The 27361-nt window shown below is 44.6% G+C and overlaps 1 long non-coding RNA gene across 1 annotated transcript in view; it reads left to right on the top strand.

The window, feature by feature from the left end:
- The window catches only part of LOC132679352 (uncharacterized), a 39943-nt gene extending 14040 nt beyond the window's left edge, over nt 1–25903 (top strand). The window contains exons 2-5 of the long non-coding RNA XR_009610107.3: nt 16838–17066; nt 18997–20292; nt 21258–21417; nt 23924–25903. This is a non-coding gene — a long non-coding RNA (uncharacterized LOC132679352). The remainder of the gene's footprint in view (nt 1–16837; nt 17067–18996; nt 20293–21257; nt 21418–23923) is intronic.
- The last annotated feature ends 1458 nt before the right edge of the window (nt 25904–27361 follow it).

The raw sequence follows: 27361 nt of genomic DNA, 5'->3' as shown, positions 1-27361 counted from the left end.
GACCATGTGTGCAACATAAAAATAAGCTGGTTAATAAATAGCTTCAGATAATGATAAAAACTCTAAAATTAACAAAGCAGGAAATTTTTATAGAATGTGCTTATGGGATGAGGGTCATCTTTAGACAGGTGGTCAGGCCTCTCCAAGGAGGCAACATTTTATCTAGGATATAGAGATGACAAGGAATCAGCCAAGAGAAGATCTGAGTAATAGCATATGCAAAGGCCCTGAGGTAGCAACCTACTTGGCCTTTGTAAAGAATAGTAGAAAATCCACGTGTCTAGAATGTTGTAAATGAAAAGGAGAGGGATATGAAATAAGATCACAGAGGTCAGCAAAGTCCAGGTCATATAGATCTTGTAGGCCATGATAAAAAAAAAAAAAATGTTGTTTATTTTCATCTGCAATGGGGAGTTGCTGAAGCATTTTAAGCAGGGGAGTAAATGGTCTGACGTCTGTTTTAAGATGATCATTCTGGCTGTGTTTGGAGAATGGGCTGGAATGAAACAAGAATGGATATGGGGAAACCAGTTAAGAGGTTTTTGTAACTGCCAGTTAGATTTCCTGGATCAGAGGAGTAACAGTAGAGATGCTGAGATGGGTTGGTTTAGGAAAATACTTTGAAAGTAAAGCAAATCAGACATGCCGATGGATTGGTCCTGTAAAAGGAAGAAGGAGAGTCAGGAAGAGAAAAGCATAAAGATGGACTTGTGGATATTGTTAGCCTGAGCAAATCAGTAGATCGTGGTGTCACTTCCTGGAATGGAGAAAACTGGGGAGAGACAGGATCCCTGCATCAGAGCAAAGGGATGCTTAAACAGGATATAGATTAGCCTCAAGGAAGAATATGATGATGGAGGGCAGGAGAAGAAGGTGGATAAAGCAGAGGCAGATGCTGCATGCAGTTAAGGGACTTCCCTTCTGTCAGGGTTTGGTTTTCTGTGAAGGGGGGACAGCCATTTGTTGAATGCGAGGGGAAACATTGCATGGCTGTGATGTTGGGGAGGGTTATAAAACTCTTGTGAAGAACTGAAGAGCAATACCGCTGGGGAAATGTGGAAAGGGGACACCCAGCTGAGCCTGGAGAATATTATGGGTCAAATCGTGGCCCCATAAAAAAGCGTGTTGTGATCTTAACACCCTGGTACCTCTTTATGCAGCTAGCAAGTTCTAGGTGTACCCAGAGCATCATTTGTTCAACAAGTCTTGTCTGTCTTCACCACCTGCACTAAATGACCCCAATGGAATTGGAGTAGTTAATACCAGGGAGTTGGCTCCTGTGTTAGGCTCGGTCCTCCAAGATGGAGACACCAGTCAGGACTATGTGTGCAAGTTTATTATTAGGAGAAACACCTATGTGAAAGGAAGTTGAGAAGAAGCAGGGAGGCCAGGAGAACCACCAGCCCATGATGCAAGTCTGACCACTGAGTGAAGGAAAGCAAGCAACAGCTGGGTGAAGCCTCCTAGCCTGCCACATAGTCTCAGGAAGGTTCAGCAAAGCCATTGGGGAGTTCTGGAACCAAAGCTGACAACACAAGAGTCCCCGGTACTCAGAGGAACCATCTGCCATAGTGTGTGGACTACACTCATTCAGTGGCAGGGAGCAGCCTGCAGGAGGCATGCCTCAGCACCGGCACTGTCATGAATTTCCAGGGGCAGCAGCTGGGGTCCTGGGCGTGGTGTAGGAGCTCTTTGAGGCATATTCTCATGGTGCCGCACCTCCCATCTGATCAACATTTAACCCAGCTTTAGGTTTAGTTTTGTCTCGTCCCTTCTGGATCCTTTGAGTTCCAGCCGATGGAACGTGATTGAATTTGCTGCACACTACTTCCCAGCCCAGCCTCGAACTCCCGTGTGCCATCCTCTGTGCCCTTCCCTTTCTGCTGGCTGGCTGTTGATGTCCATGTGTTATGGCAGAGCCTGGTCCCTGAGTGACTGTGTGAACAGAGCCTGTTGCTCCACCTTTTTCTGATAAGCTCTTTGAACTGCTGACATGAGCAAAATGTAAATTTCTGTTGCATTTGAGTGGTGATACCTTCTGGTGTACTTATGAGCGCGGTAAGCTTGCAATAGCAAGTTCTAGGTGGGCCAGGTATGAGAAAGATGGTAAGGATATCGGGACACAGGAGAAGGAGGGAGAGAGTAAAAGAGCATTTGATTGACAGAAGTTGTGTGGATACGTGACTTTTTAGGGGTATGGAGTTAGGCTGTGCTCAGATCACTCACACAGGCTGATGATGGGGAATTATCTGGAGTAAGTGGACTGATGGACTGATGGTCCTAGTACACTTCCCTGGGCCCATATCTCTCCAGCTTTCTGATGCCCCTACTTGAGGTGAACTACCCCCTCCTTCTCTTTTGCCTTCTTCTACCATTTGTCCTCCAATCTAATGTATGTGCAGGATTCCCAGGAGCCCCTTGGTTTTCTTCCAGCCCATGCCGCTAGGATCCTCAGGGATGCTTCCCAGACCGGGGTGTCGGGGGGAGGGGGTTCATGTCTAATCCCAGCCCCTCCTCTAACTCTCTCTGTGGCCTTCAACAAGGCCTTTTCCCTTTCTGGCCTCGGTCTCCCTCTCTGAACAGTGAAGGAGACTGGACCTGCTGACCTCTGGCCCCTTCCCATTCTTACTATGGATTTATGAACTTGTGACTTAGGGGAACAAATCCTGAGAAACGGAAGGAGAGCAGGTTTCCCTCTGTCCAGCAGAGGGGAGCAGTTCCCCACAAACCAGCACCTAGGCAGAGAGCGGGCTGTGTCAGGCACATGCAGGCCTGGCCTTCCGAGGTTGTCAGAGCAGAAAGTAGCCTCCGCACCAGAGCTGAGACCACTAGAGACCCTGCCCCAAGACTGTGAGCACACAGAAGCTCTCCAAGCCCTTCTCAGCCCCATGAGAAGTCATCCAGCTATGCCGTGAGAGGCATCCGCTATGCCTCTCCTGCAGAGAGAGGGTGGGTCAGTCACTGAACATTCGTGGGGCTCTGGCTTTGCCAGTTTGATGGGAAGGAAGACGCTTCCTTCCCTAAGCTAGAAAGACAAGACAGGCAAAAACAGACAAAAGGCTCACCCAAGCTACGTGTGACTCCTGGATTGATAAGCCTCCAGCTGAATGGGACTTCAGACTTGGGAGTGTGGTTTGAATTGTGCCCCTGCAAAAGATCAGGCCACCTCACGATGTGCCCTTATTTGGAATGGGGTCCGTGCAGATAGAATCAGTTGAGTTCGTATAGGAGGAGAATGGACCCTTAATCCAACATGACTGGTGTCCTTATAAAATGAGGGAAACCTGGACACAGACACAGAGGGGAGATGGCCACGTGAGGATGGAAGCAGAGAAGGGAATCATGCTGCCAGCAGCTGGGTAACACCGAGAGCCGCCAGAAGCCGGAAGAATCTCCCCTAGAAGTTTCAGAAGGAGCACGGCCCTGCAAACACTTGTGAGACAATAAATTTCTGTTAAGTCACCCAGTTTGGGGTACTTTGTTAGACCAGCCCCGGCCAACTAGCACACTCCGCTCCCCACCTTCCATGGCAGAAGCTGTGCACTGACCCCATCCCACGTCTGCAGCAGGATTTGTTGGACTGCACATCATTTGTTGCTGCTGTTGGTTTTAATTTCGAGTTTGCGCACCGTTAGCTGGACTGCTCCCACTAATGCCTCACCTGACTCCTGTGGCTACTTGAGCTGTGGTCCCTACTCCATCTTTCCTTGGGGTGGATTGGGAGGAAGAACCCCTCATCCTCCTCCCACGTACCTGTCAGATGGGCTGTTCCTTCCCTCCCTGGGCTTCCTATCGACACAGGGCAACCCTGATCCAGAGAAGGTTCTTTATGTTGGACAAAAATATGCCTCCCTATAGCTTCAGTCCATCAGTTCTTGTTGTGTACTCTAGGGCCACAAGGAGCACTCTGTACCCTCTGCCTTTAAACTTTTGCACACAGGAGCATTATACCCTTAAAAATGGTCTAGTCCCAGATCCCTTAGAACTTCCTCATTGGTGTGGTTTCCTGATGACCCTCTTATCTAGGCAGTTCTAGTTGTTAAACTTCACCTTGTAGTTTAGGGACTAAGATTAGACATGATCTAGCTGGTGTATGTTCTAACCAGAGTCGAGGGGACAAGAGCACCACCTCCCTGGTTCTGAACTCAGTACCTTTGATGATGCAGCCTAAGACCACCTGAAAGGCTGTAGCTATTATGATTTCAGGAGGGGGATGAGAGATGACAGGTTCCGTGTCCACCAACACTTCCACAGGTATGGGGTGTGGTGCGAGGATGATAAACTGCCTGCCAGAGGAAAGGATGTGTCCATCCAGGCGCTCAAGCCAGAATTCTTTCTTCTGAACTTGACCTCTTTCTCCCCGTTACTTGTCAAATACAGTTGTTGCCTTTTATTTATCTCTCAGTCTTTCTAAAGTCTGTTTCTTCTTCCTCCACTGCTCCATCATCTCTTATCTGGATCCCTACACCAAGTTTCCCTGTCTCCATACTAACTCCCAGCAATCTTTTCTCCTTGCTACACTTACAGTGAGATTCCTGATTTGAAAGTGTGATCATGTGACCTACACAAAGCCTACCCACCAACCCCCCTGTTTTCATGATAAAGTCCAGTCTCACCAAGGCCTGCCTCCCACCCTCACTCCACACGCGCTCTGTGATCCAGCCTTACTAACTTTCAAGAAGAGTAGTCATTTGCCTTTGGCCTCACACCCCTAATTTCCTCAGTCCCTCCCACCTAGCATATGCCTTATACTGGGGAGGGTTCTTGGTTATAAATAAGATCCCATTCAGGCTAGCCCAAATGACAGAACATGTATTAAGGGGCAGCAAGATGGCTCACAGGGTCAGCAGGGACCTCGAGGCCAGGCTCAGAAATGAAACGGCTTTGAGTGGCCAAGAAGCAGAGGTTGGTGTATTAGGAGTTGCATTTAACTGCAATTCACAGAGACGTGAAAAACAGATGTAGAACTGCACAATAGCACTCTATTTTTCTGCCATCTAAAAAGAAGCACAAAGGTGAGAAACCCAGGGCAGGCTCAAGGCTTGAAGATGTTGCAGCTGACTTCTCAGTTGATGAAGTGTCCAGCATTAGGCCACCTCTTAGGCTGAAAGGATAAGGAAGAGGGACCAAGACGTGGGCCAGCACAGCTGTCTCTCTCCTTAGGAGCCCTTCCAGAAGCCACACGCAACAACTTGTGACATCTCATTGACAAGAACTGGGTCATACACTCTGATGGGCAAATTTATGTGTCACCTTGGCTAGGCCACAGTATTCAGATACTTGGTCAAACACATCTGGATGTTGCTGTAAAGGGAGTTTTTGGATGAGATTAACATTGCAGTCAGTAGATCGGTAAAGCAAACCTCCATAATGTGGGTACACCTCACCCAATCCATTAAAGGCCTTTAGAAAAAGACTGAGGTCCTCTGAGCATTTGGCCTTTAGGCTTTAGTTTGGGAGCCTGTCTTAGCCTCAGACAAGGAGATAGAAAGTACAGTGTTGGGAGGCAGGAGAGGAGGAGAGAAAACTAGCATGAGAGCAGAGGATACTGGCAAAAGAGGAGCCCTTTAAATCTCCCAGCGACAGAAGCAAGGAAACTCTGATGTTACTCAACAGTCTTAGCTGCCTGGAAGAAAAGGGTGAAAAGGTCTGTTTTGCTGGAAAGGTGTCTCTGCCATGTCAGGGTTGGCCCAGCATCCGTCCTGCTGGCCAGATGCCAACATGCATTCAGCTCACTGTGATTTGTTCCTCCTGAAAACAGCAGGTGGAGGAATCACTCTCAGCACCATGGCAACCAGATTCCATTGCCCTGTAGCAGGAGAATTGGCGAGTGCATCCCTGCAGGCACTGATCCCTTATTAGCGTGCAGTAAGCTCCTTTCAAGGCCAGGCCCTGGGCTGAGAGGTTGGAATGCAAAGATGCATAAACCGAAGCCCCTGCTTGAAAGGGGCTCCACAGGCTGGCAGGGAGACAGATGTGCACAGCCAGCAGCTACTGAAGTAACGCGAGGAAAGGACACAGCAAGTACTACGGGAGTGGCTGCTCCTCCCTGGGATCCAGGAACTGACCTGCTGGGCTTCTCTGAAGAGCTGAGCTTGCCTTGAATTTTGCAGAGTCAAGTCAGAGTTGTTCAAGAGCATGAGCTGGGGCAGCTTGCCAGCTGTGGCACCTTTGAGGAACGGCAAGCATGGCCGGAGCCCAGGGCTCTTGAAGGGTGCGGGAGACGGACCAGGAGAGGCGCACAGGTGCTAAAGCAGAGCACTCTGCTGCCATCGCTCTCACTCTGGTCAGCCACAATCCAGTGCCCAATCCAGGGCCATTTTCCAGCCCATTATCTTCCTACCCCCTCCCTTCTTTTAAAATCTCCTCTCTTGGGCGGTACCTGGGTGGCTCAGTCAGTTAGGTGTCCGACTTCGGCTCAGATAATGATCTCACGGTTCATGAGTTTGAGCCCAACAACTGCTGTGAGCACAGAGCCCACTTGGATCCTCTGTCCCCCTCACTCTATCCCTCCCCCGCTGTCCCCCTCCCCCAAATAAATAAATAAACTTTAAAAAGAAAAAGCCTCTCTTGGGGCACCTGGGTGGCTCAGTCGGTTAAGCATCCAACTCTTGATTTGGGTTCAGGTCATGATCTCACAGTTCGTGAGTTCCAAGCGCGCATCAGGCTCCATGCTGACAGCACAGAGCCTGCTTGGGATTCTCTCTGTTTCTCTGCCCCTCCCCTACTCTCTCTGTCTCTCTCAAAAATAAATATTAACTTAAAAACAATCCTCTCTTGGGGCGCCTAGGTGGCTCAGTCAGTTAAATGACTATATCTCAGGTCATGATCTCACGGTTCCTGAGTTTGAGCCCCACATCAGGCTCCTGGCCGTGGAGCCTGCTTTGGATTCTCTCTCTCTCTCTCTCTCTCTCTCTCTCTCTGCCTCTCTCTCTCTCAGAAAATGAATAAAGCATTGAAAAAATAAAAAGAAAAGCAATCCTCTCGATATCACAATGATCACGAAAGCATGACACCACCTTCTCCTGATGTTTCTTCTGCAGTTCTGGCTGCCCTTTCTCACTCTTCTTATTTCTTCCCTCACTTCCTTAAATTCTGACCTTCTCAGGCTACGCTACCTCTGGATATTTTAGAAATCTCTCCTTTCCATCTCTCTTTCTCTTTGCACGTTGGTCTCAGTTTCTCCTACCACAAGATTAGCTTTTTACACGTGTCTGCAATGTGTCTGCAAGAACCCCAGTGTGGCAAACCCCATGGAAAGGTGTTTCCCCCATTCCATCTATTGATGCTGGAGAATGACTCTGATTGGCATTGGTTGCGTCACTTGCCTGCCCTAGGACCCATCACTATGATGATAGTATTATCAGTATAATAGTATGGCAGTATGGCTTATGCTGAGGGAAATGAGGTTCAGTGCTTGGCCCCATCAAAGTCACATGGAATGAGAGAAAGGCAGCTTTCAAAGGCAGTTAGGGCTCCAGCCAGGAGACGGAAACTACACGGTGTTGATAGAGTTGAATATAAATGATTATTAATGATGACAGAGGCTTTAACCACGCAAGGATAAAGAAAGCCCCCCAAAATACAGGAACAGATGAATGGATGAACAAAATGTGGCATAGACATACTGTAGAATATTATTCCACCATAAAAGGAAGGAAATTCTGAAATGCCGTGACATGGATGAACTTTGAAAACAGTATGCTAAGTGAAATAAGAAAGATACAAAGGGACAAATACTGTAGCCCTCACTTACATGAGGTACTTGGGAAGGGCAAGTTCATGGAGACAGAAAATAGAATAGAGGTTACCCGGAGCTGGGGACAGGGAATGGGGACTTACTGTTTAATGGGTATGGAGTTTCAGTTTGGGATGATAGAGAAGTTCTAGAAGTAGATAGTGGTGGTGGTTATCCAACATTGTGAGTGTACTTAATGCCACTGAATTATACACCTAAAAATGATTTAAAAGATAAATTTTATTTATGTAGATTTTACCCCAGTTTTAAAAAGTATACAGGCATAGTGGGTTTAGTAGCTGGCACTAACCCTAGCACTGAAACAGAATACCCACGGAAGAAACCAACCTGGGAAAGGCCTTCCCACCACTGAGATTCAGAACTCGCTGGAGAGACATTCTGTGTCCTTTCTCCCTCACACACAAAGGTACAGTTTAAAGGGGCACAGGTCACTCGAGCTTGGGCTTTGTTGTTGACTTGGATTTGGATCACCGTTACGTCAGTTTGCTTAGGGAACGTGAACAGATCTCCGATTGCCATACATAGCCTCACCCAAGACCACTTGGGCACCAGGAGAAGCAGGTGAAATTGTATCAGTCAGGTGGTAGAAACAAGGTTGAACCGGTCGGGTGTTTGAACGGTGTGAGGGGATGTTCGGAGGCACGTTTGGGGGTACTATTGGAGCACCAGGCACAGAGGCATACTTCAGAAATGGCCATGAGCTCGTGAGTTTTCTTATTTCCATAGTATGTAGAAAAGGATGACAAACCCCACAGAAGGGAAAGTTGTAGAAATAGCTGTCACCCAACCCAGGCAGACCATGACTGCACTGAGTTTCAGTGGACAAGGAATGCAATAATTGTACACTTGCCCTCACAGTTCAGCACCTCCAGCGTTCGTCTCTCCCCTGTCCTCCCGAGATGCTGGAGTTATTGCTCTCTCTCTACCAGCACAAAATCGGCACAAACCATTTTAGGCCCATGTTTGGGTCCCTTTTTTGCTTGTAGGAGAAAGAAAAGAGCATCATGGCCAGGAATGGTCAGGGTAAATCCCGAATTTTCAAAATAGGCTTATATAGCTCATCATCCCTTTTGTCCTGATCATTACTCAGGAAGCACCAAGGAGAGATGACCCCACGCTAGGCATGGCACATTCATTGACTGTGTTAGTCACCTAGAGCCAACATAACAAAATACCACAGGCCGAGTGCCTTAAACGTATAAACCCTGGGTCAAATAAATGCCAATAGACATTCACTTCCTCACCCTTCTGGAGGCTAGAAGCCCACGATCAAGATGCTGGCAAATTCATGCTCTGATAAGAGCCCTCTTCCTGGCTTAGAGGGGACCACCCTCTCACCATGTGTTTACACGGCCTTTGGTATTATCCATGGCCTGGAGTCTCTTCCTCTTCTTATAAGGATACCAGTTCTGTTGGATCAGGGCCCCACACAAATGACCTCATTTAACCTTAATTACCCCTAAAGGCCTATCCCCTAATGCAATCACTTGGGGGTTAGGGTTTCAACCTATGAGTTGGGGGGTGGGGTACACAATTCAGCCCATAACAGTAACCCAGCTAAGGAGGAGGTGACAGAGATAAACGTAGATGTCTTATAAGTTAAGTTTGGAGGAGACGATTCCACTGCTGGATAATGCCACTTGCCTGCAGGTGGAGAACATGTCAAGTCCATGATAGACCTTGACAAGGGGCCCTTTCTTCGGTGGCCTTTGCATCGTCCACTGTAGGTGGTATGGGAAGCTGAAAAAAAATGCAGTTTTGTTTCAAGGGCCATAGGGTGCATGTTGGCTATGGAGCTGCTGTAAGTCCTCGTGCCTACAACAGTGCCTGGCACATCACAGGTGCTCAATAAATTTATAGTCACTGGACTTCTTGGCCTATCTAATTCTTTTAAACTCTTTTACTTCTATTTTATTTTGCTGAGTTTTTGTCATTCCTGCCTTCTGTGTCCTTAATATTTTCAGCAGTGTTGGGTTTGTGGTTTGTTTGTTTGTTTTCTCCCTTGGGCTATTTTCTGTTTTCCTTTATTTTCTTTTTCCACTTTTTTCCTGAGCTCATGTTTTGCCCCCTGATGTCTTACCATCTTATCCCTGCACTCTTTCTTCTTAGAGGCAGTCCCTTCATTAAGTTTTCTAAATGCCTGACAACTGGTTATAGGTTTTGTCTGCTCTATGGCAGCATTTTCCTGGTAAGGGTTCCACATCTGCCACTTGCTTTTCCTGTCCCTTTCCTATGCATGGAGAGATCCTTTGCCTTTTCCTCTCTGATGATTCATCTTTGAACAGGTGGAGTTTTTCCTGGACCAACTCTTTTTGGGAGTGTCATGTGGGAGGCTTCAAAACAATGTTCCCTGTTGGCCGGAATTTTCCTGATGACCCGGGGTTTACACGTGAGCCTGATCAACCTTCACTTCTCAGCTTAGGCAAATCTGGGCAAGTTTGACAACCCACGTAAGAAATTGGACCTACGTAAGAAATTTTGGCCTCTGCCAAGGAGACTTACATGATTTGATTTTCATTTATTTATTCATTTGTTGCCTGAATGATGAGAGAGGAAGCTTATGTCCCAATGCCTGGGGGCAGAGAGAAGGTAGAGAGTGTCTGCAGTCAGCCTCACAAGGACCAGATTTGAGCAGTTTGGAGAAGACAGAGCTCTTCTTCGGGCCCTGATGCTCACATCAGAGACCACAGCATGACAGAAAGGGCAAGAGCTTCTCCCCACTCCTGCCAGGAGCAGGGGCCAAGAGGAACACAGCCCTGCTTTGGCATCACGTCAACTGAAACCTTAGGTTACAGAGGACAGAAGCCAGCCCAAACAATGTGTGCAAGCAGCCAGCTTTCCATTCTCTTTCCACCTACTTCCACCTTCTGTGCCCAGTGCCACCATCAACAATAGGACCACCTGCCCCACACCTTGCCCCCCTGGCCACCTCCTGGCTCTGGACCCAAGCTTGGCCTAGAACCTTTTAAGACCCAGTTAGGAGTCTAAATGTCTGGACATCTTAATCAAAGAAGAATCTATTAAAGATTGAAAGATCAAAGGAGGAATTAAATATCAGCTTCTGTATAGATGGGGCCCTCTGGAGTTCCCATGCCTGTCAGGGGCCCTGCCTCAGGTGGCTCAGCTGTAATCAACTTTGGACTTCCCTTCAGAGTCAAATTCCCGGAGAGAGAGTTTTATGTGTATCGATAATGTGAGAAAAGAACTAAAATAGATCAGCTGCCAAGGATTAATGTCATATTTTTTGCTTTTGCTTTTATAGAAGAAACGCCAGCACAGTATCCTGCTTGAGCCTGTCCTCCCTAGAGATCCGCCTGACCATTTCATTTATTCATTTAAGATCAAAGGAACCAAGGGATAGCAACAGCCAGACTTAATCATCAATAACCCTGTACCCTTTACCATGGGTAAAAACCAACCAACCACTCTCTTCACTATGGGTTTCAACTTAAAATATGACACATCTTTGGAAATGTCTGTTTCCTTTTACAATCTTTATATAATCTATGTTACCGGGGTCCATCTTCATTTCGCTGCTAAAAAGATTCTACCTCAACTCAGTCCCATCCATATCCCCTATTGGCATGAGTCGTGTGGAGGTCAGGTGAAATGCTTTCTGAAAACCTGCCTAAAGCCAACTTCACAATCTAAGAGGAATTCTGATGGGGAGAATTTGGAGGGGACTCAATTTGGGGAGGATTCAATTAAATTGATAAAAGGTTTAGAAATTGGACCTACGTAAGAAAAAGGAATTCATGGAAAAGAAAAAGCTATTTCATTACACAGAGAAATTAAAACCTGAAGCAATTACCACTAAGATTTTTGGTTCGGGAAATGAGTATCGATTACCTACTGGGTGCCAAATGATGTATTTCATGCTAATGGTACTAAAATAGGTAAGACCTACTCCCAGCCCTCCAGAGTTCATTGAGCAGTAAAAGTATTTGAATGTTTCTGTAGGAATCATCAGGAACTGGGATCAACAATCTATTATATTTAAATTGCCTTTTTCCCCCTGATTATAAAAACAATGCATGCTTATTAAAGAGAATTGGGAAACAAAGAAGAAATTAAAATTTTTCTCTGATGCTGCCAGCAGCAATAATCAGTTAATGTTTTTGTAGCTATATGTGCTTATAATAAGCACTGACATTGATTAAATGCATTCCATATGTTGGAATCTCATTTCATCATTGGCCCTATGAAGTGGGTACCATCATTTTACTAATGAGGAAACAGGTTTTGAAGTTAATCTCAAATTTTCATGGCTAGGAATTGGCAGAAGTGGAAATAATCCAAGACACACCTTGTCTTATTCTCAAGCTCTCAAGCAGCCCAGGGACCAGAAGGATGCACCAGTCAAGCGTTTGTCATCAGAGGGGCAAGGCAATTCTGAATACAGCCCCATGGCTGCAACTCAGATGGAGCTTTCAGGGGACTAATGCCCAGTTCCTATGAAGAGACAAGGGCTGAACTAGCTGTACTCTCTAAAAATGAAAACAAAGCAAAACAAAGTCTCTTTGGGAACTCTTTAGTAATAATGTAAGGAGCAGAAAAGAATTCTTTGTCACACTCTGGGAGGAGAGCGCCATGAATCGAAATGGCTGTGTCTGCAAATGAAATGCTGCCACCTGGTGGAATTGGTTGTACAGAACATTAGACCGGCTCTGAAACACTCCTGGCAAAAGAAATATTTGGAAAGAAATTTACATGTTGGAGTTCTGCATTAGCGGGTAGGGACAAGAGTTATAACTGCCAATGTCACCCTCAACTCTCCCCATATCCTGATAAGGCTTGAAGAAATTCAGATTATGTATATTTTCCTATAATCATAAAAAAATGGTTTTTTCTTCCTTTATTATAATGAAATTACTTATGATGTTCACACACCTTAAATACTTAGTAGATCTCCTAGGTCATTTTCAGGGGTTGTTTGGTATCTAATGAACAGGGCACAGAGTAACTAATCAAAAAGTGCCATGTAGGGGTGCCTGGCTGGCTCATTTGGTAAGTAGAGCATGTGACTCTTGATCTAGGGTGTGAATTTGAGCCCCACGTTGGGTAAAACAAAAAAACAGGGGCTCCTGGGTGGCTGGGTCAGTGGAGCATGCAACTCTTGATTTCAGCTCAGATTGTGATCCCAGCGCCATGGGATTGAGCCCTGAGTCAGGCTCTGTGCTGAGCATGGAGCCTGCATAGCATTCTTTCTCTCTCCCTCTGCCCCTCTCCCCTGCTCGCTCTCTCCCTGTCTCTTACTCTAAAATAAAAACATAAAAATAAAACGTTTAAAATTTAAAAAAACAAAACAAGTGCCATCTGTTAGGTTTGTCTGTTTCAGTCTGCCTAGGATGAGAGGCCCTCAATAATTACGGTACTAAAAGCAGCAAAACACCCTCCTGCCCAAGCACCCGTTTGTATTGACTACCTGACTCACTTGTCCTTTTATTCCCTTTTCTAACATAATTTGGAAGGTTATGATCATTGTTGTACATCTCTGTTCACTAGACAAAATAAGTTTGAAATAAAGAGATGTATGTCCAAACCCAAAAAGTTTTGGCTCTCTTGATCCTCTGGCAAAGACAGATGAAGGGGAGCCTGGGTGACTCAGTAGGTTGAGCATCAGACTCTTGATCTCCGCTAAGGTCATGATCTTGGGGTCGTGAGTTCAAGCTCCGTATCAGGCTCCGCACTGGGCGAAGCCTACTTAAAAAAAGACAGATGAAGTCCTGTGCAGGATGTTTATGGGGCTAGATATATGCCATTGAACACGAGCACTTAATCTCCAGTTCAGGGCCAGACTTCTAGGAGTCTACATGCCCCCTGGAATAGTCGGCAAATGGGATTTGTCTGAAAATGTTACCGTTAGGAATTATTATGAAAATTATTAGCTTTAAATAAATAAGTGATGATGCTGATCAGGGAGACTTTCATCCTTCTCTCCTATAGACCTTCAGACCAAGCTAAAGCTAACTAGAGTCTGTGTAAAAGGGCCCTGGGCAACAATAAGGGGGCCCCCCTGAGTTTGGCTCTGTCCATAAAAGCTTGGTGGCTTTGGGTATTTAATGGCCCAGCTTCTCATTTTCCTTATCTGAGTAGTAAAAGCATTTGATGATATAATGTTTAAGCTCTTTTGCATTATTAAAATTCAGTGATTTAGGAGAATGGCTTTCAAACTTTTTTAGCTTTAAACCCCCTCCTAGGTTTCTGAAGATTCCCCTGGGCCACTCCAACCATTTGATTTAAATTTGAAAGCCCTAGGGGCTCCAAGGAGCTCAGTTTGAAAATTACTGTCTCTGTATAATCATGTGAATCATTGAATTGATATGTGAAAAAGTAACTAATATCCTTAAAGAGGATTTTGCCAGAAAGTTGTGTTTAAAATGAACTTGGATGACCTAGTAAGATTTCCTGTTGATTTAAATTAAATCTAAAATTAGGAGCCCCTGTGTCTCTCCTTTCCAACTGAATTTCTGATTGATAAGCAATTAGCAGACACTTCTCATTTAGCATTTTTCATTTTTTTGCTTTCCAAACTCCCATATATCTAATGAAAAAAAAAAAAACACTTAAGGATTATTGTGTTTAAATGAAGTCCTAGAAAAAGCAAATTTAATCTACACTGGAAAATCAGAAGAATGGTGGTTGCCTCTGGGAGAAAGGGGTGAGGGTGAGGATTTTCTGGGAAGGAATCAACATTTGGGGGTGATTTGGGGGTTATACATTTGTCAAAACTTAGTGGATATGCACTAAGATTTTTTTTCATTTCATTGAATTTAAATTTCACATTTAAAAAATTTGAATACAATGGAATATTATTCAGCCTTAAAAAGAAAGAAAGTCCCGTCACTTGCTATAATGAGAATGAGCCTTAAGGACATCATGCCAAGTGAAATAAGCCAGTCTCAAAAAAAGTCTTGTTCTGACGTAGCCTTATGGCATCTGCTCCGGGCAAACCAAACATCTCTGATTTCTGCAACCAGGTGCTTAACCTAGCAACTTATCTAGGTGAGGACAGCTACATAGGTCAGGATCTGGCAGGAAAGTGACTCACTCAAACAAGGTAACTGAGGAGAATTTAACGAAAGGACCATTTATAGAAGTGTGAACAGGGGCGCCTGGGTTGCTCAGTCGGTTAAGCGGCCGACTTTGGCTCAGGTCACGATCTCGCAGTCCGTGAGTTCCAGCCCCGCGTCGGGCTATGTGCTGACAGCTCAGAGCCTGGAGCCTGTTTCAGATTCTGTGTCTCCCTCTCTCTGACCCTCCCCCATTCATGCTCTGTCTCTCTCTGTCTCAAAAATAAATAAACGTTAAAAAAAAATTTAAAAAAAGAAGTGTGAACAGGTTCAGGGTATGGCTTCCCTCCACCTGGACCCCATCAAGGTGACCCCCTTTATGTAGGCTTATGCCCCAGCCCTCTCCCTACTTCTCTCCAGTTCAGGTGACCCATATTTAGTCCCTCTGGGGGTGGAGCTGTGAGCTATGCCAATGGTTCAGAGTCCCAGCTAGCAATAAACTCACCTGGGGAACCTTTGAAATACATCAGTGTCTGGGCCTCACCCCTAGAAGTTCTAATTTAATGGGTCTCGGGTGAAGCTTGGTGCTATTGGCATTGTTCCTATTTAAAAATTCTCAAGTGAGAGGTGCCTGTGTGGCTCAGTCAGTTCAGTGTCTGACTCTTGATCTCAGCTCAGGTCTTGATCTTAGGGGTCATGGCTTCAAGCCCCATGCTGGGCATGAAGCCTACTTTAAAAAACAAAAAACAAAAAACAAAAAACTAAATTAAACTAAAAGCTCGCAGGTGACTCCAGCAGGCCCAGATCAATTATTTCAGACTCTGAAGGGTGTAGGACTGGGTACTTTTTCGATGTTCCCCAGGACAGCCCGAGCCAAGAAGTTCTGTCCTGTTTTCTATCAAAATCCGTTGTTTTAGCATAAACTTGGGGATCTGCTGTCCTCAGACCTTCCTCTCAAAGTGAATGTCAGAATAATTAATTTGGAATAATTCAGAGCAAAATAATTCCATTTAATTCATTAGCGTCGATTAATTTCACACTAATAACCCTACTCTGGTTTTGTCAGCATCCCCGGCTAGACCAGAGCCACTAACAAGGGAATAGAGAAAAGCAACATCTGTATTTCAGAGCAGCATTATTCACAGTAACCAAAAGGTGGAAACAACCTAAGCGTCTGCTGACAGATGAATGGATAAGCAGAATGTGATGTGTACATTGATAGAATACTACTCAGCCTTAAAAAGGAAGGAAATTCTGACGCATGCTACAACAGGGATGAACCTTGAGGAAACCATGCTAAGTGAAAAAAGCCAACCACAAAAGGACACATGCTATACGACTCCACAATTACACGAGGGACTCAGGGTAGCCAAATTCATAGGGACAGAAAGTAGGCTGGAGGGAGGAGAGAGTGGGGAATTGTTCAATGGCTGTAGTTTCAGTTTTGTAAGACGAAAAGAGTTCTGAAGGTTAGTCGCACAACAACATGTTGAACACCACTGGGGGCGCCTGGGTGGCTCAGTTGGTTAAGTGTCCAACTTTGGCTCAGGCCGTGATCTCACAGTTCATGAGTTTGAGCCCCACATGAGGCTCTGTGCTGACAGCTCAGAGCCTGGAGCCTGCTTCGGACTCTGTGTCTCCCTCTCTCTCTGCCCTTCCCCCGCTCGCGCTCTGTCTCTGTCTCTCGAAAATAATAAGTAAACATTAAAAGATAATAATAAATTAAAAAATAGATCACTGAACTGTACACTTAAAAATGGTTAGGATGGTAAATTTTATTTGTACGTTAACCACAGTTTAAAAACATTTTTAAAGCAGGAATATTTAAATAAAATAGTTCAAAGTATACCTTTGTACACACATTTGACAAGAAAAAGTCCCCCCTCAGCCTTCCTCCTGCCCCAGCCCTGGGGGCTTGCTGTAGATACTGGGAGAGCAAATCTTATCATCTTCCTTTCTTCTTAATCTGGCCTGGTGGGAAGACCCCACTGGGCCTAAGAACATGAACTAACTGGAAAAGAAAAACTTGGCAAGCTCCTGCTAATTCTCCGTGTGGTCAGTGCAGGTGTCCAGAGTGAGGGGCTCAGCTGTCCAGAAGGAAGCCAGCAAGGACTCCGTTACAGTTGGGACAACCTGGGGCGGGGCCCCACGGAGGAAGAAGAGAACGGTGGAAGTAAAACTTCTCTGCCGAGTAAGGTAGAAGGAAGAGGATGTGATTTCCATTTATACTGCTATAAGAGAATGTTCTTCGTTGACATGGATCCCCACTGTGCTCTCTGAGGAGTGTCTATCATGTGAGCTGCTTTGTGGGCTTCTGTCCAAGAGTCACCCTCCGGGGAGCTGGAGAATCACAGGGGAAAGGCAGAAGGTGACATCACCTTGCCCTGGGGGAGAGAGCTCGAAGTCTGGGAAATGGGGAGCAATGCCCATTGGGCTCCTCTGTAGCAGCTCTTTGGTGACAGGATTCTAAACAAAACCCACCCTCAAGGAAAGGGATTTCTGGGGTTTACTGTGTTCCACTGCGCTGTTCAGGGTAGAGGTACAGATCCCAGGCTGTGTATGCTTCCCTGTACAGCCTACAGAATCCAAGAGGAGGGTTAAATTTAAGAAACCCAAAGTGAGGCGAGAACTCATTATGCCCACAAGAGGACTCTTATACGGTATTTAACATTTTCTCCTTTTGACTCCAGGAACCATATTTAGCATCCAGTTTTAAGAAACGTTTTCTGCTGTGAAAATCAACAAAGATCAACCAAATGAGATCATTTATTCAGGGTTTGCTGTAGCGAAGGAGTCAGCCACCAATACACATTTTGGCAGAGTCTCAGAAGCAGGCAGAGGAGTGGAAAAGCTTCACCATGGAAAGAAGGGAAGGCTGTGGCCTTGCCCTGATTGGAGGCTGTTGGCGTGTGTAAACTGTAGGCTGGCCAACTAGAAGCGGGGTATTGTACGGGGTTGATGAGGAGTGCATATTTCCTTTCTATGGAAAAAATAGGGGCAAGAGTTAGGGAGACAGTCAGTTATTAATAAAGGGCTGACCATTTGGGTCTGACTGTTCCAGGAGTTATTGCTTGACTTCCTGGACTGATGGGTAGAGATGGAGGTCCAACTTCCTACACTTCTGACTAACAGAGAGTAGATCGGCTCCTGTGGTTGCTTCAGAGTGTAGGCTAGAGTTCAGTTTGTATATGTGGTCTGGTCATTGTCCATTTGTGTAATTAGTGTCCCACTACCAAACCTTGAAGTGTTTCAGGCTGAAAGTCTAGACAGGGTGGATTGCAGGAGTACAAAAAGATGCGCATCCAAGGGAAGGTCAGCTTTCTTTGCTCCCCCTCTGCTCAGGCCTGTGTGGCAATAGCAGTGTCAGATCAAGGGGGACAATGGTCCAGAAGTTCCAGATGTGGCCACTGAAAGGGCGGGCCTACACCGGCCGACTCCATCTTGTTCTGTGTCCTTCACCTTGACCACACCTCCTCCCCTTGAGTAACCCCCCCCCCCTCACCTGCCTAACAGGACTCGGACCCTTCCCCAGCCAATCGGCTGAGGCCATAGCCATTACCTCACCAACTACCCCTAGGCCCCAATAAAACCTTTGTCCTTTTGAAGCTCTCTCTCCCTGGTATCTCACCACCGTGTCGGTGCAGGTAGGGGATTGAGCCCGAGCTAACTCGAATAAAGGCTCTTCTGCTTTTGCATTGGACTCGGCTCCCTGGCGGTATTTGGGGATCACGAATTCTGGGCATAACAGCCACTACCAAAGCTGAAAATGAGGAGAGGCAGATAACAACAGGGAAGCCAGTGCCGCAGTATGGACCCGCTCAGGAGTCACAGTGAGAACCCTTTTTCCAAATATTTAAGAGGAAGTTTATCTTGATGGCTGAAGGAAGCACTCCAGTTACACTGTGTAAGAGCACAGCCCTTTGATGAAATCCCCAATATCCCTGAGTATTTATTTCAGAAGTAGAGTTTGCCTTGAAAATGATGTCAGTCAACATGTCCTAGCATCACATTTGTAAACAGTTTCTTTGCTGCCCTTCTCCTACCATCAGTTTTAACTAGAAATCTTTAAAATTGTCTCTGAGAATCATTCTCCCCCACCTGAGCCCATAGCTTTGGTTTATGATTCTCCTATGGCTTTTAAATTGCTCTATAGTTTATTGTATTCATACTGACTTCTCTTAACCTCCAACAGACTGTGAGCTGTCTTTGTTTTATCACCTGCAGGGCAGGTACTGGCATTGAAACAACACTGGCTGATCTGCATCTCTGTGAAGGGTGACACATTCGTTCTCCCCAGTACTTACTGAGAAGAGCTTTCCTGCCAAAGCAGAAGATAGGTGCTGGAGGACACAAAGATGTGGCTGTGACTGCCTGCTGGCCTCAGGGTATGAGAAAAGTGGCCGAGTAAATACATACATACATTTACATACAAAGTAAAGGAATGGAAGTAAGTACAAAGTGCCTTGGGAACACAAACAAGGAAGTAACTTGCTTTGACTGGCAAATGTGGCTTCACCAAAGAGGTTAAGTTTTGAAGGATGAAAGGAGGTTTGCAGAGGAGTAAAACATCCAGGCAGAGGGAATGTGACAGAATGCACAGTAGCCCAGGTGATGGCATCTAGGGGAGGGCAGGTGGGTGGAGGAGGGCTGGTGGAGAGGCAGCTGCCACTGTCCACGGGGACCAGATTATGAAAAGCCTTGTTTGCCATTTTTATAAGGCATTTGGATTTCATTCTAGTCGCAACATGGAGTCTACGCAGGCTGCTAAGCACAGGAATGTCAAACATCTGTGTTGTATTATAATTTTGGCATCGATGTGGCAGATGGATGGGGACGCCCGGTTTAAGAGACCACAGATTGTAAGGACCTGAACTAGACAAATGGTGGGGGTCGGGGGTTGGGAGGGAGAGAATGGGCTTAAGAGGTATTAAGAAAGCAGAGTTAGTGGGACTTGGGAACCTCATATGTCAGGAGGGAGTGAAACAGAAGAATTGGGGGTGCTAGGCTTTTAGCTTAGACAACTGGATTTGTGGTAAGGAATTATAATTGACAGGTTTAGTCCTGGGTTGCGATGGAAATGCCCAAGGAAGGGCACCAGGGGCCATTACACAGAGGAGAGCACACTATATACACTCCATAGACAAAATCACAAGGTTTCTCCAAAAATCTGTAAATCACTGAAAGTCCCTTCTGCTTCCCTGGGGCAAACCACTCTCCTTGGTGGTTTTCAGGAAGTCAGCTTGCCAAAAGACAAAAGGGAAGTCTCACTGTTTCACACACTGTGTGGTGTTTGCATTTATGATCCTTGCCCTGCCTTTATTCTACCACAGTCTGTGCTTGATTGGTCTCCCGCATATATGAGTAAATATCAGCTGTGATAAGTGTCTCAAAATTGTTCTTCGATAGTTATTTCTGGACTCTCCCTCGAGATCAGCGCACCTTAGTTCCCTCATTGGAGCTTATATGTGGCATCTCTTCTGGACACCTTGAATTCTGAATCGTCTTCCCTCGGCCCCTCTGGTGGGACTCTTTCAGTGGCCATTAAGATTTGTGACTCGGGGCACCTGAGTGGCTCAGTCAGTTGGCTTTTGATTTTGGCTCAGGTCATGATCTCACGGTTTATCGGTTTGAGCCCCACATCAGGTTCTTTGCTGACAGCCTGCTTGGGATTCTCTCTCCCTCTCTCCCCTTCCCTCTCTCTTTCAAAAATAAATAAACTTAAAAAAAAAAAATCTGTTTCTCTTGCATGCTGAAACTGGGTCCTGAAGAGTTTTGTCTCAACAGCAGCTGCTTTTTTTTTTTTTTCCATTGGTGGACAAAAAGGTGGTTGTTAGGCCTTGATTATCTGATCTCTGTTAAGTGGCAAAGACTGGGAGCTTAGTGTCTCTGTCTTTTTTTTTTTGTTCCTGCTTTTCTTGAAGCTTCTACTATTTGGGAAGCCAGTATGTATGCCTTGAGATCACAATACAATGATTTAATCAGGAACTTGCCACCCTCAACTGTAACATTGAAAATTGTTATGTCGGGGCACCTGGGTGGCTCAGTCGGTTAAGCGTCCAACTTCAGCTCAGGTCATGATCTCACAGTTCGTGAGTTCAAGCCCCACGTCGGGCTCTGTGCTGACAGCTCAGAGCCTGGAGCCTGCTTCCGATTCTGCGTCTCCCTCTCTCTCTGACCCTCCCCTGCTCATGCTCTGTCTCTCTCTGTCTCAAAAATAAATAAAACATTAAAAAAAAAAAGAAAATTGTTATGTCATATCTAACAGTGCTGATTTATTGTATTTTTCAAGTATTGATAGAATCCTTTGTGTTCTTTGTCTTATGCTCTATATTTACCTTTGCCAGTTCTCTGAGGATTTATAAGTGAAAAAAGCCTTGCCTCTCCTTGCAAAGGAAGGAAGTACTAAGAAAATATTTTCTCTTTTAAGCAGTTTGTTAATAATTATATTTCTTTTGTATTTGTGGAAATCTTTTTTTTTTAATTAGGCTTCATACCCAGCCTAGAGCCCAACACAGAGCTTGAATTCATGACCCCGAGATCAAGACCTGAGCTGAGATCCAGAGATCAGGAGTTGGACGCTTAACCACCTGAGCCACCCAGGGGCCCCATATTTGTGGAAATCTTTTTAAGCAGCTTTATTGAGAGGTAATCCACATATAATGAAATTCATTCATTTAAAGCATAAAATATCGTAGGTTTTAGTATAGCCATGGAATTGTGCAGTTATGACAGTTTTTGAACGTGTTGATCACCCCAGAGAAAACCCAGGCTCATTTGCAGCCAGTCCCTTTTTTCCCCAGTAGCTGTGCCCCCACCCCCACCCCCAAGTCCTAGGCAACCGTTACTTTCTCTATAGAGAGATTTGCCTATTCTGGACATTTCATACAAATGGAATCATATAATATGTGGTATTTCGTGCCTGACTTCTTTCACTTAACAATGTTTTCAGGGTTCATTCATACTGTAACACCTATCAGTACTTTATTTCTTTTTATAACCAAATGGTATTCGATTGTATGGATATACCACATTTTGTTTATTCATTCATCAGTTGCTACACATTTGGGTGGTTTCCACATTGGGGCTGTCATGAATAATGATGCCATAAACATTTGTATACAAACTTTTGTGTGGACATATGTTTTCATTTCTCTTGGGAAGATGCCAAGGAGTGGAATTGCTGGGTCATGTGGTTAATTAACTCTGTTTAACTTTTTTGACGAACTGCCAGACTGTTTTCCAAAGTGGCTGACAATTCGCATTTCCATCTGCAATACATGAGGGTTCCGATTTCTGCATATCCTCCCCAACACCTATTACTGTCTTTTTTGGTTATAATATCCAAGTGGTATGAAGTGATATCTCATTGGATTTGACATTTCTCTGATGACTATCTATGTTGATCAGGTATATGATTAGCAAGCAGTTTCTCCCATTCTGTTGTAAGGGTTAAATTGTAGTGTAGGGCTAACGCTTAGCTTGAAAAATAACAGCTTTGTTCTGACACTGAAGGTTAAGAGATAAAGCCTTGCTTTACTCTTGTAAATTAAGCTTCATACTCTTGTAAATTAGGCTTCACCAATTAAGGAAACAAAAGTTCAAAGAAAAGAGAATCAGAGGCAGGGTCAAGGAGATCCACTGGTTGCAACTTAACGGCAGAAAGTCTAAAATAATCACCCCATCCGGGAACTGTTTCTAACTCATCTGGGAACTATTTCTTTGTTCTGTTCCCAGTTGATAATAAAACAATGTGATCAGCTATAAAAACTCTGTACCCCGGCTGTTCGGGGGCCACACTCTTATCAAGAATGTTGGTCCCAATCGGTTGGCCTTGCCTCTCATTGTAATAAACTTTGTTGTGACTGTCACCAGTGCCCGTAGCATTCTGTTTCAGGAGTCGTGTGGATGCAACACTGTGGATTTTCTTTTCACTTTTCACTGATGGTGCCCTTTGAAACACAGAAGTTTTTAGTTTTGATGCAATCCATTTATTATTTTTTTCGTTTTCACTTGTGTGTTGGATGGATGTCACATTTCACAAGACTTTGCCTACCCCAAGGTAATACAGACTTACTCCTATGTTTCTAAGAATTTTATAGTTTTAGGCCTTATGTTTAGGTATATGACCATTTTGAAGTGTTTTTTGCATATGATATGAGAAAAGAGTCCAACTTCATTCTTTTGCATGTGGATATCAAGTCCCAGCACCATTTGCTGAAAAGCCTGTTCTTTTCCTCCCTGAATTATCTTGTACCCTTGTTGAAAATCAGTTAACTATAAATGCAAGGGTTTGTTTCCAGACTCTCAATTTATTGAACTATATGTTTTTCTTTATGCCACGACCACACCATCTTACTGCTTTGTAGTAAGTTCTGAAGTTAGGACATGTGAATCTTCCAATTTTATTCTTTTTTTTTTTTTTCCAAATTGTTTTGGCCACTCACACCAGCATTCCAGAAGTTCCATCAGACAGCTTTCTTTTTGTTATTAATTATTGGAAATTAATTAGCCACAAGATTTTCTTGTCATTTGTGAACACCATAGGCTATATCTAATTCAAACAGGCATACCTTCTATCAAAGGAGAGGGAAATGTATACAAAGAAAAAAGAAACAATGGAAACTGGTTTTTCGTGACTTGAAAAATAAAGAACTCTAATTGATAGCAAATTAAATATATCTGAATGTGTGTTTGGGGAATGGAGATGGAGTAGGAATGATTGCTTCTGGCTTGTCAGACTTCATGATATCCTGAGAAATCATAAAGATTCTGCGTACAAGGCTTTTTCTTTTTCCATTCTCTACTAAAAGAAATAGGGAAGTTCAGTAGAAATATATCCAAATGAGCAGTGTCAAGATAGAAGGGAAGTCTTTTGAGCCAACTGCAAGGTGTTAATCTTAAAGCTGAACCCTTAGTTCAACTCAATCTAACTCAGCAAGTATAGAGAAAATAGCATCTAATAAAGTAGAGAGAAATGCATCTCTAAACTCCTCCATAGTGTTACCTAGCTTTCCTAACAATCTGATAAGGTATTTTCAATGTATGGGTATGTGATGGTTCATCACGTATCAGTTTACAGGGTATTTGGGGATGAAATTAATATTTAAATCTGGATTACTCTCCCAAATGTGGGTGGGCCTTTTGCATTCAGTTGAAGAACTGAATAGGACAAAAACACCAGCCTCCCTGAGCAAGAAGGAATTCACCTACAGACTGTCTTTGGATTTCACCTGCACATCGACTCTCCTGGGTCTCAAGCCTTCTGGTCCACACTGAAGATCTGGACTTGCCAACCTCCATAATATTGTAAGCCAATTCCTTATAATAAGTCTCTCTCTATATGTATGCATCCCATTGGTTTGTTTCTCTGGAGAACTCTAATGAATACAGGGTATAAATAATTTCTAAACAAATGGATTGGTGTATTTTTGCCTGCCTCCAGAGAGAATTTATAAATTTCATTATAAAACACCTTAAAATTGAAGATGCTTCTATTTTGATTGACTTATAGAAACTAATAATCTTTTTTTATTGAAGTATAATTGATATACCATGTTATATTAGTTTCAGGTATGCAATATACTGATTCAGCAATTCTGTACATTACTCATTGTTCATCACTTTTGATAATTATGCTCTTAATCCCCTTTATCTAGTTCACCCATCTCCCCGCCAACCTCCCCTCTAGCAGTCATCAGTTTGTTCTCTGTATTTAACAGTCTGGTTTTTTGTTTGCCTTTTTTTTCTTTGTTTTGTTTCATAAGTTCTACATGTGAGAAGCATATGGTATTTACCTTTCTCTGTCTGACCTATTTCACTTAGCAAAATACCCTTCAGATCTATCCATATTTTTGCAAATGGCAAGATGTTCTTTTTTATGGCTGAGTAATATTCCATTGTATATATATACCACATCTTTGTCTGTTCACCTATTGGACACTTGGGTTGCTTCCATATCATGACTGTTGTAAATGCTGCAGTAAACATAGAGGTGCATATATCTTTTCAAATTAGTATTTCGATTTTCTCTGAATAAATATCCAGTAGTGGAATTACTGCATCATACGGTAATTCCATTTTTAATTTTTTGAGGAACCTCCATACTGTTTTCCACAGTGGCCACACCAACTTACAGTCCCACCAACAGTGTGAGAGGGTTCCTTTTTCTCTACATCCTCACCAATGCTTGTTATCTCTTGTCCTTTTTATTCTAGCCATTCTGACAGGTGTGAGGTGATACCTCATTGAAGTTTTGATGTATATTTCCCTGGTGATCAGTGATGTTGAGCATCTTTTCATGGGTCTGCTGCCTATTTGTATGTCTTCTTTGTACGTCTATTTAGAGTCTCTTCCCATTTTTATATCAGATTATTTTCTTGGTGGTAAATTTATAAGTTCTTTATGTATTTTGGATATTAACCCCTTATTGGATATCTCATTTGCAAATGTCTTCTCCCATTCAGTAGGTTGCCTTCTTATTTGTTGATGGTTTCCTGTGCTGTGCAAAAGCTTCTTATTGTGGTGTAGTCCCAATAGTTTAATTTTGCTTTTGTTTCCCTTGCCTGAGGAGACATGACCAGAAAAATGTGTCTATAGCCAATGTCAGAGAAATTACTGCCTATATTTTCTTGTAGGAGTTTTATGGGATTCCTTGTAGCATTTAGGTCTTTAATCCATTTTGAGTTTATCTTTGTTTATGGTATAAGGAAGTGCTCCAGTTTCATTATTTTGCATGTAGCTGTTAAGTTTTCCCAGCATCATTTATTGAAGACACTGTCTTTTCTCCATTGTATATTCTTGCCTCCTTTGTCATAGATAATTGACCATATGAGTGTGGGTTTATTTTTGGACTCTATTCTGTTCCACTGATCTGTGTGTCTATTTGTATGCCAGTACCATACTGTTTTGATTATTACAGCTTTGTAGTATAACTTGAAATCTGGGATTGTGATACCTTCAGTTTTGTTCTTCTCTCTCAAGATTATTTTAGCTATTTGGGTCTTTTGTGATTCCATACCAATGTTAGAATTACTTGTTTTAGTTCTGTTGATATGCCCCGATTCGAGAGACCCCCCCGAAAACAAACCACCAGAGTCCAGAGTCAAAGCCAAGCGGCAAGGGTCATTTATTGCAGGTTCAAACCCAGTCCTCCGCGCACTCATTGCCGGTGGCGCTAAGAGGCCCCTAGTAAGGATCTTACAGCTTCTTTTATAGCCCTGCACAAACAAGTTAGGGACCTTTTTTAGAGGTGACAGAGCTGTTGTTGGTTAACATTTAAATTTGAACGCTCAGCAGAACTCGATTGGTTCCCGCCTTTATTTTAAACCATTCAGCAGAACTTGATTGGTTCCTGCCTTTATGTCAGACTACAACCAGGCACGCCCTGGCTGGTTTCCGGAACGGTGTGTGGGGTGGGGGGGGGGGGATCTTTTCTTTGCAGTTGTGAGTACACCTGGTAATTTTTCTCTTAGTCTCTCATTGTGAAAAATGCTGTTGGTACTTTGATAGTGATTCCATTAAATGTATAGATTGCTTTGTGTAGTATAGACATTTTAACATTATCAGTTCTTCCATTCTATAAGCATAGAACCAGAAACTGGTAATTTTTCATGTAAATTTAGAAGAATTCAAGAAAATAAAAATATTTAATTCTATATGCTTTAGATCTACTGGTTGGATTGTTTTGATTTAAAAACAGTAATATGGAGAATAGGGAAGATGGTGGCGTAGGAGGACGCTGGGCTCACCGCGCGTCCTGCTGATCACTTAGATTCCACCTACACCTGCCTAAATAACCCAGAAAACTGCCAGAGGATTAGCAGAAAGGAGTCTCCAGAGCCAAGCGCAGACGAGAGGCCCACGGAAGAGGGTAGGAAGGGCGGCGAGGCGGTGCACGCTCCACGGACTGGCGAGAGGGAGCCGGAGTGGAGGGGCGGCCTGCAGGCCAAGCAGAGCCCCCGAGTCTGGCTCGCAAAAGCGGAGGGGCCGGACGGAGTGTGTTCCGACAGCAAGCGCGACTTAGCATCTGGGAGGTCATAAGTTAACAGCTCTGCTCGGAAAGCGGGAAGGCTGGAGGACAAAGGGAGGGAGAGTTGCTGAGCCCCCGGACGACAGAGCTCTGTTTGGCGGGGAACAAAGGCACTCGCCAGCGCCATCTCCCTCGCCCATCCCCCAGCCAAAATCCCAAAGGGAACCAGTTCCTGCCAGGGAACTTGCTTGCTCCTCGCAAACACCCAACGCTGTGCTTCTGCGGAGCCAACCCTCTGGCAGCGGGTCTGACTCCCTCCCGCTGCCACACGGCCCCTCCTGAAGTGGATCAACTAAGGAGAAGTGAGCTAAGCCTGCCCCTCCTGCCCCCGTGCACCTTGCCTACCCACCCCAGCTAATACGCCGGATCCCCAGCACCACAAGCCTGGCAGTGTGCAAGTAGCCCAGACGGGACACGCCACCCCACAGTGAATCCCGCCCCTAGGAGAGGGGAAGAGAAGGCACACACCAGTCTGACTGTGGCCCCAGCAGTGGGCTGGGGGCAGACATCAGGTCTGACTGCGGCCCCGCCCACCAACTCCAGTTATACACCACAGCACAG

Source organism: Panthera onca, chromosome A2, assembly GCF_046562875.1.
Source record: "Panthera onca isolate mPanOnc1 chromosome A2, mPanOnc1 haplotype 2, whole genome shotgun sequence".
NCBI lineage: Eukaryota > Metazoa > Chordata > Mammalia > Carnivora > Felidae > Panthera > Panthera onca.
The sequence above is the reverse complement of the archived record's forward strand: the minus strand, read 5'-3'. Positions and strand labels throughout refer to the sequence as shown.